The 18,977-nt window shown below is 40.5% G+C and overlaps 2 long non-coding RNA genes across 6 annotated transcripts in view; one reads left to right on the plus strand and one right to left on the minus strand.

The window, feature by feature from the left end:
• LOC101942084 (uncharacterized) overlaps positions 1–18,394 on the minus strand; it is a 65,379-nt gene extending 46,985 nt beyond the window's left edge. For 2 of the 5 annotated variants that reach the window (XR_010602238.1, XR_010602237.1), the window contains exon 1: positions 17,683–17,880. This is a non-coding gene — a long non-coding RNA (uncharacterized LOC101942084). Of the gene's footprint in view, positions 1–2,064; positions 2,234–14,334; positions 14,432–17,678 lie in introns of all 5 variants that reach the window. The other 3 variants (XR_002888715.2, XR_002888714.3, XR_010602236.1) reach the window with 3 other exon arrangements.
• LOC122174234 (uncharacterized) lies at positions 15,503–18,492 on the plus strand. Its single transcript, XR_006175802.2, has 3 exons — positions 15,503–15,881; positions 16,371–16,533; positions 18,388–18,492. It is a non-coding gene; the product is annotated as an uncharacterized LOC122174234 (long non-coding RNA).
• The last annotated feature ends 485 nt before the right edge of the window (positions 18,493–18,977 follow it).

The raw sequence follows: 18,977 nt of genomic DNA on the forward strand, positions 1-18,977 counted from the left end.
TGAAGTAAATGACACTCAGGTAAACAATAACATATATTTAGGAATGTAGACCTCAGTACCCTTTTTTTGACTAGCACATTATGTTATGGGGCATGCCTTTTCACACAAATTTTTACAAGCCATAGTGACATAATATATAGTTAGTATATGTCTGATCATACAGTTGTCCTTTCAATAGACATAAAGCCCATGTCCAGAAGTATGCAAAAGGTTAATGTTTGCTAATCTATCAGCTCTGTTTCTCACTAGTCCTGTAGGGATGAAAGGATATAGCTTTCTTTTAAGTTTGGATGCTATTGGAATTCATCTTACTGTTTTATTGTAAATGGTGGGGAAGCAAGGGGCAGGGGGAATTAGATTTATTCTTCTGACTCAATTTTACCAAACCAAGAATAAACTTTGTACTAAGAATAAAAGGTGCTTGGTGAATAGCAAATGATCAGAAGGGGTATGTAAGAGTCTAAGGCAAAGGGGGCTATATATATATGACTTTCCCCACTACACATTGCTCCTGGTTCTCAGATAATAACATTTTGAAAGTAATATTCTTGCTTGATAAGAGTTTGTTGCTAAACAGAAACAAGCAAAAAGCCCTGTTTTGAGTGGAGATTGTCAGGGAGCAGTTACATGTCTAACCATTTTGTGCCTTGACCTTCTAAGTTCCTTCACAGTGAAAACCATCAGAAACTTGATAGCTAGGCAGTGCCAGGCTCCTTACATTAAAAAAAAAAAGTGGGGGAGAGGGGACATTCCTTTGGATGGAGAGCCCCCAAGTTATTCTCAGAATACTAGCAGTTCCCAGGCTGCTGTAGTTAGAAGCTGTTGTGCCTTCTACACACTTTAGGCAAATTAATTATATAGCAATATGTCTAATTTTTCAAAAGTTACCTCGGATCAAGGAGTGGTAAAGGAGAGAAGTTAGAAATGGCCATTGCATGCCCTGGAGGATCTCAGTATGCAAATCAAAACAAAAAATATGCTACTCAGGCATGAAAAGGGACATTTTCTAGAGTCAAATTGAGGAAATCAGGCTGTGTCTTCATCCCAGGGCTTTTACTTTAACATGACCCATGGAAACATAATAAGTACCATGTAAAATAAGAAGTTAGAAGCTAGCACCTTAAAAAAACCCTGCAAGGGTAAAAAAATTGGTGGTGTAATTCTGGTATCTCCTAGGTCTTCCATGCGACTCAGATATGGGCCATTCGGCACCAGATAGTTGCAGTATACTTTAAGGTAGCTATTAAGAAGCTATCACTAGGATGCAGAACTGGAAAAAAAAGTCTCTGTGCACCCAGTGAGGTCTAAAGTTGCTATTACGGCATAGTATAGCTTTACTCAATCCCAGGATTAGCACATTAGCACATGACAATATTAGTTTTTACTACACGACTAATTCCTATAAAGTATAACTTGAGAACACTAAATCAATACAATTTTCAGCCCCGCATTGTGCAAACAAATAGAGTTGCCCAGCCAGCCGATGTTTGCAGATGATAAAAGCACCGCTAAAACGATAAGTGCTGTAGAGGAACTAACCCCGCTGCTGGTTCTGGAGCACAATGCTCCATACTAGCGCGATCATAGGGCTCCTAATTCTCCTTCCTTGTAATGGGCATTTAAGAGGGTGTCTATCTGACTCTTCATTACTTCTGTGCCCTATCTAAATGTTTCAAGGCCTTTTTTCAATCAAATTGTCCTCGTAATACTTATAGACAAATTGATCTGAAATAGTTAACTCCCTCCGCCCCCACATCAGACCAGTGACTCTGCGGCCTGACATAAACCACATTTCTATGCAATATCCCAGACAGAGAGACAGATCGATAATAGATTAGCTATACAACGACCCTTCATATACAAAAGAATGAGCTCTTGGTTATACTTATATAAAACCTAAGCCTATTGTTAAACATGAATAAAATACTCATTGCCGACTTTCAAATGTCTGCTGATTATTTACATGCCAGCCCTTACTGAAGCTGTTGTTAAAATGAAATAGCTTTTAAGTTATATATATATATATATTCACAAGAAAAGCTTTTAATTTAAACACAAACTTACTTTCACAGCACCACAAAGTGGGGGGTGGAGAGCTTCTTTATGGCTTTCGTGGGATTTCAGGATTTTGTGTTTCTATTTTTACAGGAATGGGCTGATTTGTCTTAGGCTATTACTGTCTATTACTGCTGGAAGTCTCGGGGAAAGGTGGGAAGCGGCGAATTCTGGCTATCTGCCTAAAGAGAAATCAATGAAACAAATTAATCCTTCGCAGGCTGCAATGACACAGTAATCCATCATTCAGAGCTGCTTTTATACACCAAATCAGAGAGCAGAGGAAAGAGCCCTGGGGGACATCACAGACAACAACTTACACCAACACTGGGAAAATACTAAGGAATCAGTTTATTTAAAGAGGATAGATTTCAGTTGATTGCCTATTTCATCCTATAAAGATTTTTCTTCCATCCTGTTGTGAACCCTGAATGGCTATATCTTCTGAACACTCGGCTCTCTGGAGGTTGGCTTCCATCAACTGACTGTGAATAGGGTTTGAATAATTAGTACTTTAACCACGATGGGCAGGTAGCTGAAAAAGTTACATATTCAGTTCGGTTTCCAGACGTTTGCAGCTCCAGTCTGCTCCCCCTGTAATCGGTACCTCACGGAGATCAGGGAATGCAGATCAGGCCCTTACTGCATTTGCTGTTTTCAGCAGGAATGTGCCCAGATTAGGCGGGATCCACCTTGCGAACTCAATTTGGCTGCTGACGGATTTAAGATCTAACTCTTAAAAGGGGATCTCGTCTTTTCTCTCCCCGCAGCTGCAATCCCCATCCACTTCAGCGGGAGTTGCACCCTTATCTCCGAGGGAAGCGTGGGCTCCTTTGTGGCTTGTTATCCCGTGTGTATTGCTTAACAAGCAAGAAGGGATTTGCACTGCTAAGGGAGATGGGAGGTCTGAAATTTGGGGGAAACTGCAGCCTGCTGCGCGCAGGGCCCCAAACTGACAGGTGCTGAGAACAAGCAGCTCTGACTGTGGGCGTTTTCAGAGCCCAATAGGGTAAGACCCTCCACTGACCAGCGAATTTTACAAGAGTCTAAGCCAGTGTCATGTACTGAGAGCCACAGCTGTCTTAGTATTACACATGTAAAGCAACATGTTTGGTGGAATGTAAACCGAAGTAGCAGACAGGGGCGGGGCAAATGAGAGCACATAGATTTGAACCAAATCATGAATGAAATACAGTAACTTTAAAAAAAAGTTTCCAAGAGAGCGAGTGGGGTCAAATAAGGCTGCGATAGTCATAGGTGGGCGAAAGAAACTGCTTGGAATCTAAAGTGCATGGATATTTGCACGACCATATTAGATTGTCCAGATCTAATCCTGTCTGGTGCTGCAGATGATAAATTCTCAGCAATATGACTCAATGAAGGTGTTGTTTAAGGGCATGCATTCGGATGAGTCGGATATTAAATTGCATCGATATACCTTACTTTCCAGCAGATGCTGTTAACCTAAATCCTTTATTTCTGTAATGAAGAAGTAGCCCATTTCAATTTTATGAGCGACAAATGTAGCGACCTCTAACTTTCCTTGTCTGCTGGAAGTTTCAAGGCAAACTATGTGACTTATTGTTCAAACAAAGCAAAGGAAGTCTTCCTTAGCTCATATTGCTTAGCCTCCAGAAATAGCTGGTATACAAAGGGGGATGTAATTTATAGACTCCTTAAAGAAGCGAGAGTTCAGAGTAGGGAATCCATGTACCCGAGACAGCAATGTGTGACCACATTAGAGCTGTCAGTGGATCCCTCTGTTATAAGGACTCCCACAATATCTGATCTCGCCTGTCAAAGTCAGTACAAAATACAACTAGCACATACCTTCTGGAGCCCACGCTGTTGATGGGAAGGAGCGCTAGTTAATGGTAAGAGCAGAGAAGTAGGTGGCTGAGACCTGTTTTACTCCCAATTCACTGTGTGAGACCTGGAGCAAGTCACTTAACCTCTGGATGCTTTAGCGTCTTCATCTACAAAATGTGGATAATACAATTACCTAACAAGAGTGTAGTGAGGCTTAATTAACGGAGTGTTAACGACCTTCCCAGACCTGAAGAAGAGCTCTGCGTGACTCCAAAGCTTGTCCCTCTCATCAACAGAAGTTGGTCCCCTAAAAGATATGACTTCACCCTCTCTGTTAACGACGTTGACAGCCTTGAGTAAAAAGCGACCTGTCATTGTTTGTATTCTCTTGCTATGTTCTTTTGTAGTTATCGCTGTTATTATTTAACAACACTCTGGTTTCTCTATATGGTCCCTACAGTGCGCAACCCAGTCCAGTGTTTTCTCTCCCAGTCCTGCATGGCATCCATGGCATCGTTCCTAGCGAGTACTGAAGCCAGGGGGAAACCACCGTTACTTTGTAAGTGGAGCGATTCTGTAAAATGTTAAAAATCTATGCAAAAGGGCTTTAAAAATTCCAGTTGAGGAACCGCAGTGGTATTACTAAACCAGGGGGAAGGCTGCCTGTGCAGTTTGAACATAAACACTGAGCTGCTATTAGGAGCTTTATTTTCAAGGGCTAAGGAGTAATTTTAGTAGTCCGGTTGGGTGTGAATTTCACCACCCTGGACACTTGGGATGCATGTTTTAGTCTAGCTTTCCCTTACTGCGAAGAGATGGATAATATAAGGACCTGGTGCTGCTGCTGGGGTCAGGAGAAGTATGCTAATTGGTGAGCCTAATTGCTTCAAGCAGTCATGCCTCTAAACATGGAGAGCGCAGTTGATGGACTCAGTCTGTTCCTAATAAAATGAAGAAGCACTGAATTAAATTCCCAAGAAAGGCACTATAAAAGTTTCCACAGTGTAACTAAATGACTTCACCTATACTATTACCCCTCAGATGACATCTTGAAAGAAAGCAGACTCAATTCAGCCTCCATATTCATAAATTGGCTGTGCTTAGGCCAGTAAATCTGGATTGATTTAAAAAGGCTTTTTCATCCTTCCAATCAAATGAAGTCATTGTTAATTAGATGTTTTCTGTTAACAATGTCACTCTTCCTTGCATTACCTGCTCACACATTTAGTGGCCTTGCTACAACATCTGGATCAGCAGTTTAGCGTTATCAGTGTGGAGGGAAAAAAGAGAAAAGGCAAAACAGTTTGGCTGTAGGGTGGTTTTCCTTTGGTGAATCCCTGTCTCAAGGAAAATACTCTTCGCTGTACGACTGACGAGATAAATAACATCTCTGTATTTTGGGAAGATGATAAATGTCTCTGAAGGGTTTCACTGGAACCTACTTCTATGAATTTAAAGCAATTTTAGAAAATGGTTAGCTGCATTTCCCAAAGAAAATGATTTAGAGGCTACAGAGGCTAATCTTGAATAGGTTGCATTGTGTAAATATAAACAGCGAAGTGCCACCAAAAATAGTCGGTGTGGTTCACAACACATCTAAACAATGCTCACTCATTTATCCAATTAAGACACCTGCTGATAAATATAGTTGGGGGAAGAGAGGAATGTACATTAGAAAAGAAGCCCAATGCTTCTAGTTTTAACGCGATGCTTTAAAAACAAACTCTAGATTCACCATTTTTTCCAATAATGTACTAAAAGACAAGTGTTTGCACTTGATAAATACTGTAAGCAACTTAAAAGGAAATCCCATTTAGTTTAGAGGTTTTACAAACCATATATATTTTCTTGGTCTGCTTGTCTGCTGTCGGAAATCATGTTGCTATTACTTCTCTGTGTTTCTCAATTAATATCCAAACATGACTTGTTACTACTTACAGGTCCCAGATCTCAACCTTTAACAGTCCATATATTGAACCAAACACGCAAATAAGTAAAACACAGGATACAAGCTACATCCTTCAAAACACGATCTTACAGGAAGCTGTTCTAATAACGATTATGAAATGTGTGCAATGCTTAAATAACTCTGCAGTGTATCGCGTGTACCCTAAAGCTGAACTACGCAATATAGAGTTCAGCCACCTTTTTCTTTTTTTTTTTTCTTTTTTTTTTCCAGTCTGGATATAAAAGAAAGTAGCGTCCTGTTTAATTAGATACAGCAGGTGTTTTGCTTTGCACCTTCACTGGTGACCTCTTCAGACATTCCCCACAATCCTATAAACCCATCTTCATCCCACTTAGGCTGCTTCAGTCATGTGCTTCATGTGTCTTTCTCTCAGAATTGACTCCAAATAAAGGGGTCACAAATGTAAAACTGTCCCCCAAGACATATGAGTAAGAATTGTCAAGGAGACTTTGGTCCACTTTCCATGTCTAGTACGCTATTCACTCGTAATGAGCCCCTGTGTTGTCATACGTCATCATGACACTGATCCATGACACAGTGTAATACTATTCAGCGATGCTACCGCATAGCAAGCTGCCTTCACCCAGCACCTTTGTAACTCATTGCAAATGAACACCCTGGCTTTCTTTCAAAGGGACTGTTAAATAGCTTAAATTAAAAACAATCATCACAGGCATTTTGTATCTCGTCACAAGCTTTGCCTGCTTCATGTTTTATGTATTTATTCAGTTTCCCTCATTTTGTACATGCTTCCACGTCTAAATAATTGTTCCTAGCCTATATCTACTTCTAGCTTGAAAACATGCTTTATTGGTTTCTCTTCGTTTTTTCCAGGCTGGTTTACAAAGTACAGCACAATTGTATGTTATATGATGTAAAACATTCCTGAAATCAATATAACAAAGAGCTCTACCTCCTATATACAACATTTTGACTCCTTCTACACATATTTAGTTATAGATTTGTTCCTTCACGCATTGTATATTATGTATGTATGAGTGTAATGCACACAAAAGAGAGGGGGGGTTCTTAATGTGCTGCTTAATTCCCAAGTTGAGCTACTGCCATATCTAAGCATATTGTCATATTTACACACATGTAGTAGTATAATATAGCACACACATATATGAAAATTATGCCTTCAGCTATACCCTCCGGACACACACGTACACCCATCGCATTACACACAAAGTATAGACACACTGTCATTCGCCCACACACAATATAGATACCTCATTTGTACAAATACAGCTAGATCTCTGTGGGAGGGAGACATGGCTAGGGTACAGACTGCTAGGATTTTAAATGTGAAGTTGCATTCTGCTTTTATAAAAGCTGGGGGTGGTGGGAAGCGGTGGCCTCTGCACAGGTCCAGTGGAAACTGACAATGGGCAATGGCTTGCAAAAGGCTTTATATGTCCTGTACAAAGCTTGATGCAAAACATGATGGCCCTGAAGGGGATATATTTACAAGATAAAATACCAAACTCTTTGCCTCGAATTGTTAAAATTTCACCTGCCACATAAGAGCTAGGCCGAAGTCCGATCCGAATTTGTATTTATTGATTATGGGTAGCAGGGAAGGGAACACATCGGAATGGATAACAAGATAGACAGAGCCTCTCCGCAGCCTGCGTCCATTGCAATCCATGGTAAAACTCCCCTTGACTTCAAGGGGCAGGATCAGGGCCAACGGGTGCATACGCGAAGGGAAAGAAAAGTGTTGGAGCTTTGGGAAGTGAATTCTGCCCCACCCTGGAGCAGAGCAGGATGCGGAGAGCCTTTGCCCCGCCTATGGGCAGCAGTAACAACCCTCCTTACCCCTCATCGCCCCTTTGCCCCCTCCTGTCTTGCCCTGACCCGCCAGCCCCCACAGCATCCCCAGTGCGGAGACCGCGTCGCTTGCGCTGAGAGCGCAGCGCGCGCAGCTGAGCCAGCGGCTCCACAGCTCAAGGCCGGTGTGGGCCCTAAACTGGGCGCAGACCTTTGCGCTGGCTTCTGCACCCGGCTCATTTCATTTCAGCCCAGAGAGCGGATGCTCCTGATTCACACGAACATGTGGCTTCTGGAACCAGATGCTGGGAAGTGCTGAGCACCTGGCTGGGGTGCCCAATATACCTCAGGGGGCGCTCAGCACCTTGCAGGGTTGGCCCCTAAAGCTAAGTAACCGCCAAGCTATTGATACGGTGGCGCCTCTGGTCCAGCGAAGGTTAACGACTTTCTTGCAGCTGCTTCTCCCTAGTTAAGGGTTCTGGGCGCGAGGCAGACAATAGCAGCAGCTGCAACACCTGCGATCTATCACTGCAATAAAATATGTACAGTAATGTGGAGTAATTGCTCTTTCCGCTTCCAGAGGGAGCTCAAGGCTGAAAAATCAAGGTTAAAATCTTCCAAACTGTAAAGAATTCCCACAGTACATATGCAAAGCATGTAGACACACACAGACAGACAGCCGCAGACAGACAGAGCGATTTGTCTCCGAAGGGGTGTTAAGATTAGTTTTACATTTTTAACAAGAGAGCTTCTTTCAACGTACATTAAGTTGAGAGGGGACAGTACAACTTTTTCCTGGGTGGGTTCCTAGGTATGGATACCAGACCATAATAAAAAAGAGACAGGTGAAAAATTAGAGGGGGAGGGGGTTAAAATGCTTGAACTGACGTAATGTCCTCTTAGTAAAATGGAAATTACATTATTATAGCCCAAAGGATTGTTTAGTAAATATATAATTTCTGGATGTAGCTGTCTATGCATTTATGTAAACACACGCATGCGTACACAAACACACTTCATATATACATGTATATATACAGACGAACACAGATGTAAAGTGTTTACACGCACACACACTTTATATATCGCGGGGTAGCCGTGTTAGTCTGAATCTGTAAAAAGCAGCAGAGGGTCCTGTGGCACCTTTAAGACTAACAGAAGTATTGGGAGCATAAGCTTTCATGGGTAAGAACCTCACTTCTTGCATCTGAAGAAGTGAGGTTCTTACCCACGAAAGCTTATGCTCCCAATACTTCTGTTAGTCTTAAAGGAGCCACAGGACCCTCTGTTGCTTTTTACACTTTATATATACATGTTTATATACAGACGAACACATAGATGTAAAGTGTGTACACGCACACACACACACTTTATATATGGAAAATGCATGCATATATATATACGAAAGTACATACGTATATAACTATATATTCCTATATACTTTCATATATATATTTAAGTATAGGTGTCTCTCCATGTAGCCAATGAATAAATATGTGTGTATTTTACATGTTTTATTAAATATACACAATCCCACCTGTGTAGATCGCAGTTTACCAAAGGGTAACACTAAAAATGTAATGCTGACGCTGAAATGGCAAACTCTGGTTAAACTCCAAAGAACTTGTTGGGCTGCCATGGGATCTGGTTGTTTTGAGACAATTTGCTGACTTTGTGTTCTTGAGAAAGAGGTGTGTCTGAAATCATCCCGTACTAAATAAATTCAGCATATTAAAGGGTGTTTTCCTACCGCAATCCCTGCTCCGTTCAGCCCACACTGACTGCTCACCTGCACAGCCTAAGTCATCAAAATCCCCTTCCTTCTTCTCCAGCCACGTGGAACTCACCAATATGCATCTGACTCCATAGACCCGGGAAAAAAACAGCTAAAGCTATAGCCATGCAATGTATATAGAACCCTCCCCGTTTCTGCCAGACAAAACCTAATCTGACTTTCATTCTATGTATAAATCATTAAGTGAAAGTTACAAATTTGTTTCCTTCAGAGAATCCCATTTTATTGCTCTTTTACCAAAGAGATGACATGTCATTGTTCAAAAAAAAGTACATTAAAGAATCATTGCAATCTCCCTGTCAAGTCATTATGCCTTTATCCCCACCAATTAACCACACCTCACAGGGCTGCTATTAAAAGCTAAATTGAGCTTAAAAGTAAGGTATCCCATTTCATATAGATAGAGTAATCTAACTCCGAAAATCACATCAGATAGCCATAAATATGATGGAGGTCCCTGCTGTAGCAGGCTCCTCCAAAAGTCCAAGCAGGAAAGAAACTTTTCTGCAAATGTGTTAGGAAAGGTTCAGAATACCGATAACCTGATGCGCAGGAAAGAAGGGTGATGTGTCCTCTCAGGAACAGTAGATCGGTTTAACACACGCACTGCACACAATGCACCCTTTAAAATGAGGATGCAGATAATACTGGGGGGGGAGATGTTTTTTGGGGGGAGTCAATCGGCTATAGCAGATCAGTAAGCGCTTAAGTCTAGAAGTAAAAGAGACTGTGTTTAAGCGACCAAACGCCTAAACGACTCTTCGGTGGCAGGGGGGACAGGACCAAACTCTACATCGGGGACAATAGTGTTCCTAAAAGTTGGTTTCCTTGTGCTGAGAAAAGGGTTCACATGCGAGATTCGACGGAAACCCTGGAGTGTTGGACGGGGAAATAACACCTGGTTCTCTCCAAATCGTAAATAGATTAGGACCCTCTGTGTCTGGTTCTCCCAAGCACGGTGAGGTGCGGGACCTAATTGCACCAGGGCAGTAGGGATGTGTGTGTGTGTTTCAGAAAAAGTGTCAATTTCCTATGGGAAATTCTGATACTCATTGCCACAAATGATTGTGTTAGAACAGGACTTTTCACACTGCCTGCAAACTCTCTTTTCCTGAACTCAGATGCACTTTTTTTCTGCACTATAGCCCTGCTCCATGGCAGGCCAGGAGCCAGCTCTGTTTATCTCCTTACAAAAGCAATTTTATGCATTACAATTCGACATCCATCGCAATGAATATGCATAGAAAGCTCTGAGAGCACATGAATGTATATTTTAAAACGTTACCTTTCCTACCTATCCATTTTCTTAGTTATAACAAAAGGCATCCCAAATACCTTCAGTGACGCTGAATTAATTCTAAATATTTAGTACACAAATTTAGTAAGCCTAAAGGAGATTAATTTGCCAGAGTAATCCAATTAAAAGATTTCTAAACTAATCTTTTTGAAAAAAGAAACTAGTTTAAGTTAGAGGAAAATCGTTTTTATGACAATGATTTATTGCATTGGTTTATTGTATAGAAAGGTTGCCTCCCTTCATCGGAGATGACCACTGTTAGCCAACAGCACAGTACCTGAAGTTCAAAACGTATATGTATATATGTTGTTCTGATTTTTTTGAGAAACATTCATTTATCACAGAAACCTATCCTGAATATTACATGTAAGGGAATTTAGTTGCTTACAAGCGCCGTGGACTTTTTAAAGTGTTAATAGATTTATGGTCTCTTTTCCAACGCCCATCCAGAGTAATTAGCACATATGTTCTAAATAGATGATAGTTTTGTGAGCAATAAAGCAATTACCCATCGCTGGAGCTGACAGTTCCTTCAACTAAACTCCAACCAGCAGCTAATTGGAAAAGTCATTTCAGCTCCATTGTCTGCAATTAGTCCTGCTAAACTACTACACCCAAACTAACTGGTTTGAGGTTTATTTATTCATTTCTATTTGCATTTACAAACGTTTACCAAATAACGCTTAACTTTTCCAGCGATTAGATCATGTTTTCAGAGTCTCTGGGGCTGATTTTTTTAAGCATGATCTCGCTTTCCAGTTCCTTCTTTTCCATCAATACTGGAAGGTTCAGTGATTCATAAACATTTGTCCACTATGCTGAGACCGTTAGTTAAAACAATATTTCCTCAGCCATTCAGGAAATGTAGCCAGTTTAGCCAAATGTGTGTGTGTGTGGGGGGGGGGTTAATGCTGCTAAAATACTTTGTATTTCCTTTCAACTTTCGCTCTGCATTTGGGGATACCTGGGTGAAGGGTTTCTTCCCTAGCCCACCGCTCTAAAACAAATAAATAAGATGTTCTGATTAACACACTGCAGCCCGTTTATTTGTGACAAAGCATGAGCAAAGATTAATCAAGGGAAATAAAATTCCCTCAAAAGAGTGCGTTTACTTTTTAGCAGGAGGGTTTTTTTAAGCAAATTTGGAATAGGAAAGCCCTTTCGCTGTAGTAATCAGAACGCTTCCCTCCTGAAGGTGGAAAAAATTAAAAGGCATTACATGTCCAGGACTTGTGCACAGTGAGTGGAAAAAATGTGTTAAACATCGGTTTGACGCCCCACCGGAGCTTCAAAATATATACCGGCTGGGTTTCTTCTACTTAATTTAATCTTTATTGGACTGAGCTCTTTCTTGTCTTCTATTCACCAGAACTCCCAGTAAAATGTATCATTTGAGAAGAGGGAAGAAGGGCTCTTTAGCCCTTCATTTTAAACAGCAGACTTCAGCAGGTATTTAGCAGGGAGGCACTCCAAGGAGTTTGAAGTAGGTTTCTTAAGTCAAGTCTCCTGCCCAGGGCTGAGTTGGATCTGCAAAGTAGAAGATTTGCGTGTTGGGATGGAACTTGTAGCCTTAGCAACAAAGTCTATACTTAAAGGAATTTACAGCTAAAGCATCCTGGACACAGAAAGAAATGCGAATATCTGAGGGGTTAGGAGCAGCAGACAGTTCTTTGCTTAGAACTGGAAGCTTCTCCGCCTCCATAGCAAAGCTTTTCTATTTTCTAACAACTACACATTTTGTTAATATTTTTCGTTGGTCTTTTACGAATAAATCTGAGAGAGTTTAACAATGTTTGAAAAAGAAAAAACCAACAACTTCAGTTTCAGCTAGCACAATAGACTTGCTAGAGAAATTCTCAGCTCAATAAACCGTAGTTAATTGCCCAACTTCAGACAGGCAGTTATATGTATTTGTGGAAGAAAAGCTTCATTCACAAATGTCTCATATTCCCATTTATGTGTCTGTCTCCGATTTACTCAGTGTCCTGACAAAATTAATAAGCAGTGCCACACACACACACAAATCTGTGATCTGCGGATAAGATTTAAAATAATTGTTGACTGTCATTACATGTTATTATCATAACGATATAGCTACAGTCCCGTTCCAGGACTATCAGTTCAACCGCCAGGGTCATTACGAGTTTAAAATTGGGACGGATCTGTATTGTAAAGAATATTTACATAAGTCTATGTAATACCATAAGTCTACACCCATGTTATATCTACTTCTGATGACTACATTCCTTGTCTCTAAACAGTCGTAAAGGACTGAAAGCATACAAATTAGGGCCCTATGAATTGGAACGGTCAGTTTAAAACTTTAAATTCCATGTGCGTACATGTGTCTGTGGGTATGTATGTTGTACAGAATGTACGTACACACACGTGCGTGTGTGTGTGTGTGTGTGTGTGTGTGTGTGTGTATCCATATTCACATATGCAGTTCTAGAGTAAAGGCATTTTCGTGGCTCCCAGAGTTTCCTTCTATTACGAGCGATTAGATGGTGTCTATTCAAAGTTGCTGATCCAGAGAGAAAATAAGAGTAGATAAAAGGAGATTTCAAGTGACCTCCTCGTCCCTTTCACACCAACCTGAGCCCCAGAATAGCCAAGGATCAACTCGGACAAAAGCCCTTTCCTTTTCCCTTTCAGCTTCAGAAGATTCAGTGCAAGGGGTTAACAATAAAACATATAACTCTAACCCAGTTTGGTAGGATCATGTAATTTTGTATACTTTATTAACTACAGCTTTGGATATGCCCGCTCTTAATTCCCCAGAAATGAGTAAATAAAATATACTTAGCATGATAAAATACCTAACAGTTATTTACAGCTGGATGCGGTCTGCTTGAGCGATTTGTTATGTTTATTCTATTTCATTTAAACTTTGCCTAAACAACATACCATCCCTCTGAACACCGATAGAATACTCTGTAATAAACATATCTGACTACTGACAGTTTAAGTGAAAATGCTAAGGTTTATTACTTAGATCAACCTTATGATGGGGTAAACATGATTGTATCACTACTGTTGTAACCAGCAGCACTCCTGTATTTCCTGAGCAAAACACTTTTACGGTGTTTTATCTTATAGGCAAGGAGAAAAGTGACATTAAATACTTCAAGTTATTCGAACAGACCTTAGTCTGTGAAAAGTCCGATTCAAATCTACTTGTGGTGGACTAATCCCTGTAGTAAAAGAAATAGGAGCTTTGACAGGTAACTATTAAGGCAAATGATTATATAGTGCAGTTGACTGTATTGTCAGGACAACCTAACAACTTTCAAACTCGTTTCCAAACGTCAACTTTTCATCAAAAGCCTATCCCTTGTAGGAATAATAAATAACACCAAATTCATCCTTAACAGAAGTCAAGAGTTTAAAATATGGTCAGATGGATTTCAATGTAGAGTCTCGTGTTAATGGCTTTGTACACATTTGTTTCTTTTGGCTTCAGGCACTCAGATCACCGCAGCTTTATTTGTGCCGAAAGTAAATATTTGATTCTGGATTCACTAGTGTGCGCGAAATGATTCCCAGATTTCCCTTATACAGAAAGGTTTGATTTGCATCAAGGCGTCATCAATTTCCTTTCCTCTCGGTTGCTCAAAAATTGTCAGGATCCCTTACCCTGTGAGACAAGTGGCCCTCGGTATGGGTTTTTTCACCTTACATTCATTTCGGTATACTCAAGCATTTCTTTGTGGTCTAATGTCTGGGTGGATAACTGGAGAGAGAGAGAGAGAGAGAGAGAGAGAGAGAGAGAGAGAGAGAGAGAGAGAGAGAGCAAAGTTGTGATTCAGTGCCCTGGTTTCAGGTTGGCAGTCAACCGCAGAACTTTTGATAGCTAACAAATGACAAAAACAAGTTAAAATGAGTGTTGGCTACTGGATAGATTGCAATGACGGCAGATTGGGAGGTGTTTTGCTGGCATTCCACTTTATGCCAACAATGTCTAAAATAATTTTAAGGGAATATAGGGGGAAGGGAGGAATTAAGTTTATTTCAGTTAATAACATGCAAGTAGAGACTAATTTATAACGCACCTTTAAAAGGAAACCTTTGAAAAGCTGTACTGATAGATTAGAGCTACTGATTTTTTTCACCATGTCTTCACATGGTTTCGAACGTGTTCCTTTGGCCAGCTGAATTTGGCTATTTCTGGTGCACGCTCGCATTAAACTCGCTCATGATTTTTTGTCTGATTGTAATTTTTTAACTTCAAAAAGTGGTTTGTTTGTTTTTTAATATCTTGCTGGTCAGGGCTCTTCTACAGGATGTAGATAACGGTTTGAGCGTTTGTTTGTTTCCTTTTCCCCAAGGCCATCTTTGTTCAGTGTGATTTACCAAAGTACAAGAAGGAATGATCAGGACAGGTGGAGGCATTCAGAAATCAATTTTAAGTGTGACTTGGGAATGTGTCCTCAGAATATCACGCCTCGCTGAATATTTTAGAAATGGGGAAAAGGCTTTGTAAATAAATTCTGGGTATATGCAACCATAGATTAGTACACACAGAGATGGAGGGAGAGAATTTCACATGTAGGTCCTGCAGTTTGACTGAAAGTTAAGAGCTATGGCCTACAAAATAATAATAAAGTGACAAGTAACCAGCAATGGACTATGAAGCCACCAGCTGCATGCAAAGGTCATTATAATCCACTGAAAACTACTTTTCAAAGCAAGGAGCAATTTTCTGTTATAAAACAAAGTCTGGTGGATACATCTTTTATTATACTATTAAAAGAACTAGCACAGGGAAAAAATGCCTGGCATGGCTGAGAATAAAGGCCCCAGCACAGCTACTGGTAGAGGAGATCTTGCTGGGCACGCCTCTCTCTAAAGGCCTGGCCTGGCACAGCTAACACAAGAGGCCCAGCCCATCTGGAATCTGAGCGGAGTCCTAGTATGGCTAAGGTTATAGCAAATGGGCAACTTGGCCTGGCAAAGAGAAGCAGCTTGTGGCTGCAGGAGAGGAAGAAATGGAAATGTTTCCATTATAATTAAATTTGCAAAGCAGCCAAGAAAGGGAAATAGTGTACTATGAACGGCACCATGAATATGAACTGACTGACCGTGTACCAGACGATATCAGACACAGTTTGTCAATAGTTTTCAGAATGTACTAACTGATTCGTCGGCAAAAGAGCTCAGTACAGGATTGGGTAGTTATTCGGGTATGTGTACTCAGAGTGTAGAATTCAAGGCATCCATTGAATAGGATTCTCTGAGTATTTACAAGTATATCTATGAAAAGGGGGATTATGTGCATTTTAAAGGATTTTCAAAATGGCATTTGTATAGGTTTAAAATGTGTTTTCTTATCAGAACAAGAGTTAATTAGACGTACTAACAGTTGCTAAAGGCAAATAGATATTTCACATGAGAACTACTCATTGTGTCTTATGGTAGCATATAGGTATTGTCCCCAATCCTGCCTATGTGTGTGACCGGAGGGTACATATACATATCAAAATATCTTTGTGAGGCTTAGCAGGAGAAGCAGGTGTTTAACATTTATTTTAGGACATACAGAATAAATATGTCTCTATAACTCACCTCCCAGCTCACATGTTATTTTCTCCTGTACCCAGGCTCTTATAAAATAGCACTTCTATTGTGTTCTATACCTTTTCCCCTAAAATAGCTTTTAAAATTTGTTACAGATTCACAACCGAGCTAGATAATGAACTTTTGTTTCCGGAAGATACAAGCGTGTAGACAGAAAAAAAAAGAAGAGCGTAAAACGGAGTCCATTTTTGTGTTTCACCGGAACAACAGACAAACAACAACCCCTAACATTCCAAACTGTGCTCTCATCTAATGAAAGTAAGTTCTAATGTGTCAAAAGAAGGTTAAGTGTGAGAAAGTCTTGGCTTTGCATTGTTGTTATCGTGGTCTGTTCTGGCCATTTGGTATGTGGCATAGGGCAAGTTAACAGTAAAAGCTCATTTCCAAATTACATTTGAGTTGTCCCCATTTTTAAGTCTTATTGTAATTTTTCGGAGGTGGAAATGTATCTTGTCAAGTTAATCTTGTTTTGACTTGGACATCAGCGGAATGAGACTACTTTTATTGATAGATTCACTTCGTCCCAGCTCAACTGCTGTCAGTCTACTTCCCAAGACTCACACAACGGTTCAGAGGAGATGGGACTTTCGTCGGGAATCAAACCAGCACTAAAGCAGGTTTCCCAATTCCTTGAAGTATCTTCTTTTAGAATACATTGGTAATTGATTCTTTCTCAGAAAATGATCATCACCATCCGCACAACTACAGTAAAAATACACCTCTGAAACAGAACAATTTGCGTTGGTTTTTGCTTTCTTCTTATTATAGTCTGTTTCTCATGTCAGTGGGATCTGATTGGTGCTGTCCCTTTAATCTGTTGACATTATCTCCCAAATAAACAAGCTGCCATCGATCTTTTCATTAGGTGATCAAATAACAAATAGAGCAGGTGAAAAACAAGAGCATTAATATGCTTAAATGTCTTTATCAGGCATCCTTGCAACATTATTGGAAGTAAAAGTTCTATTCCATAAGTATATGGAATGGATGCTACATCAGTGTGTCTATAATATTTGCGTAGATACACATAGGTAAACACAAGCGTGTTATCTTACTGAGGGAAGTGAGTATATCGATACACGCTCATATCTTTGAATCTGTGTGTTGAATAGAAAAAAAACAGGTCTCATAAGAAAATACTAAAAACTGGAGGCTATAAATATCTCCATCTATAATTCCTACAATCAGAATCAATATGCCTGAAATATAGAAAAACGGGCCATGTTCTCAAGTTGGGTTGCTTGACGAGTCTCGGGAAAGCAGCCTGGATGCTAGAAGCAAAAGTTATCCTTGCACGGTACTGCTATACTATAACTCATTCACAGTGGGTTTCCAATGAAATGTAGACAGACGCTGCTTCCCATGTTAACCCCATTAGAAACACCGAATAGAAAAAGCAGTACTTGCCTGGTGAAGCCTGGTTTGGCCGGGGTTCTGGGTGCCAGCTGAAGCGATCCAGGTTCCGAGGAAACCTTTTCAAGGAAGAGTAGGGCACAAGCTGCTGGGTCCGTCCACCTTCTCTCTGGCTCTCTTTCACTCTCGCTCTCTCTCTCCCTCTCTCTGTGCCTTGCTCTGCCTCTTTTACTCCCTGTCTCTTCACAGTCTGGGGAGTAAAATCTAGATGATATACATACAGAGCTTGCTTTTTTTGTCTGATTTAATCTTATTCGTTTCACCTTTTCACTGACCAGGAGCAAGGAGCGAGAGTTTATTTGGAAAAAGGGAGAGGGAGGAAAGGAGCCCACTGTTGCATAGTCAATAACATCCTTTTTATCAATGCAATATACAATAGGGGCGGCTTGGCCAGGGGACTCATTGAAAATCTCTTCATTATTTCAGGACAAAACAAATCGTTTATTCTGATTTTAGAAATCTTCCTCTCAAACTGGCTCAAAATCTTACATTTGTGGGCTTGACAGAAAATAAAATCATTATCAAGCCACATCTAAGGCTGTTATTTTTTTTAATGAATGGAACATCTTTTTTAAAAAAAAGCTGTAATATTTCACATTTCCCTTTTCCTTGCAGGTTTTGCTTAGTTTCCAAACTGATTTAAAACTTTGATATGAGCTAAGGAGAGTTCATGCAGTTTCTTTCTTCTTTGTCACACAGACACTCGACCCCATAGCGCATTTAAAACCTAGCACATAAGAGGACGTTGCATGGAAGAAGGGATGGGAGACAGGAGGCTAGAAGAGGTATACAATTAAAAAGAAGATTTGTTGCCCCAAAGCAGCTTCTTTATTTTGAAAAAAAGTAATGAAAAGATTTTGTGGCGTCCTGCTGCTTTAGAAAAGGCACGGGCTTTGTGCACTGAGGAGGAAGGGGGGCGCTGGGGACTTTGCTGGGCTGCAGCTCCTAGGCTCGGTTCCTGTCCGCTAGATGGCAGCCGGATCCAGCGATTCCACTACCAGACAGTTGGAAGAGAGAGAGAGAGCAACCCCCCACCCCCCTACCCCCGCACATACTCCAACCTTCACTCTCTCTCTCTCTGGGACTTTCGTTTACCAGCATTGATCTTCCCAGACAACAAAACGAGAACTTACTTTTGTTTTATTAATAATTATTGAAGCATTGCCGGCTGTTTAAACAGCTTTGGAAAGGGACACTATTGGAAAGTGTAATCATCATCATAATTAATAGTAGCCCTTCCAGGGGAAAGTGTTGATTTCTGCTCTCATTTTACGACACCGAGAATTCCA

The sequence above is a fragment of the Chrysemys picta genome, chromosome 6, assembly GCF_011386835.1.
Source record: "Chrysemys picta bellii isolate R12L10 chromosome 6, ASM1138683v2, whole genome shotgun sequence".
In the NCBI taxonomy this organism is placed as follows: Eukaryota; Metazoa; Chordata; order Testudines; family Emydidae; genus Chrysemys; species Chrysemys picta.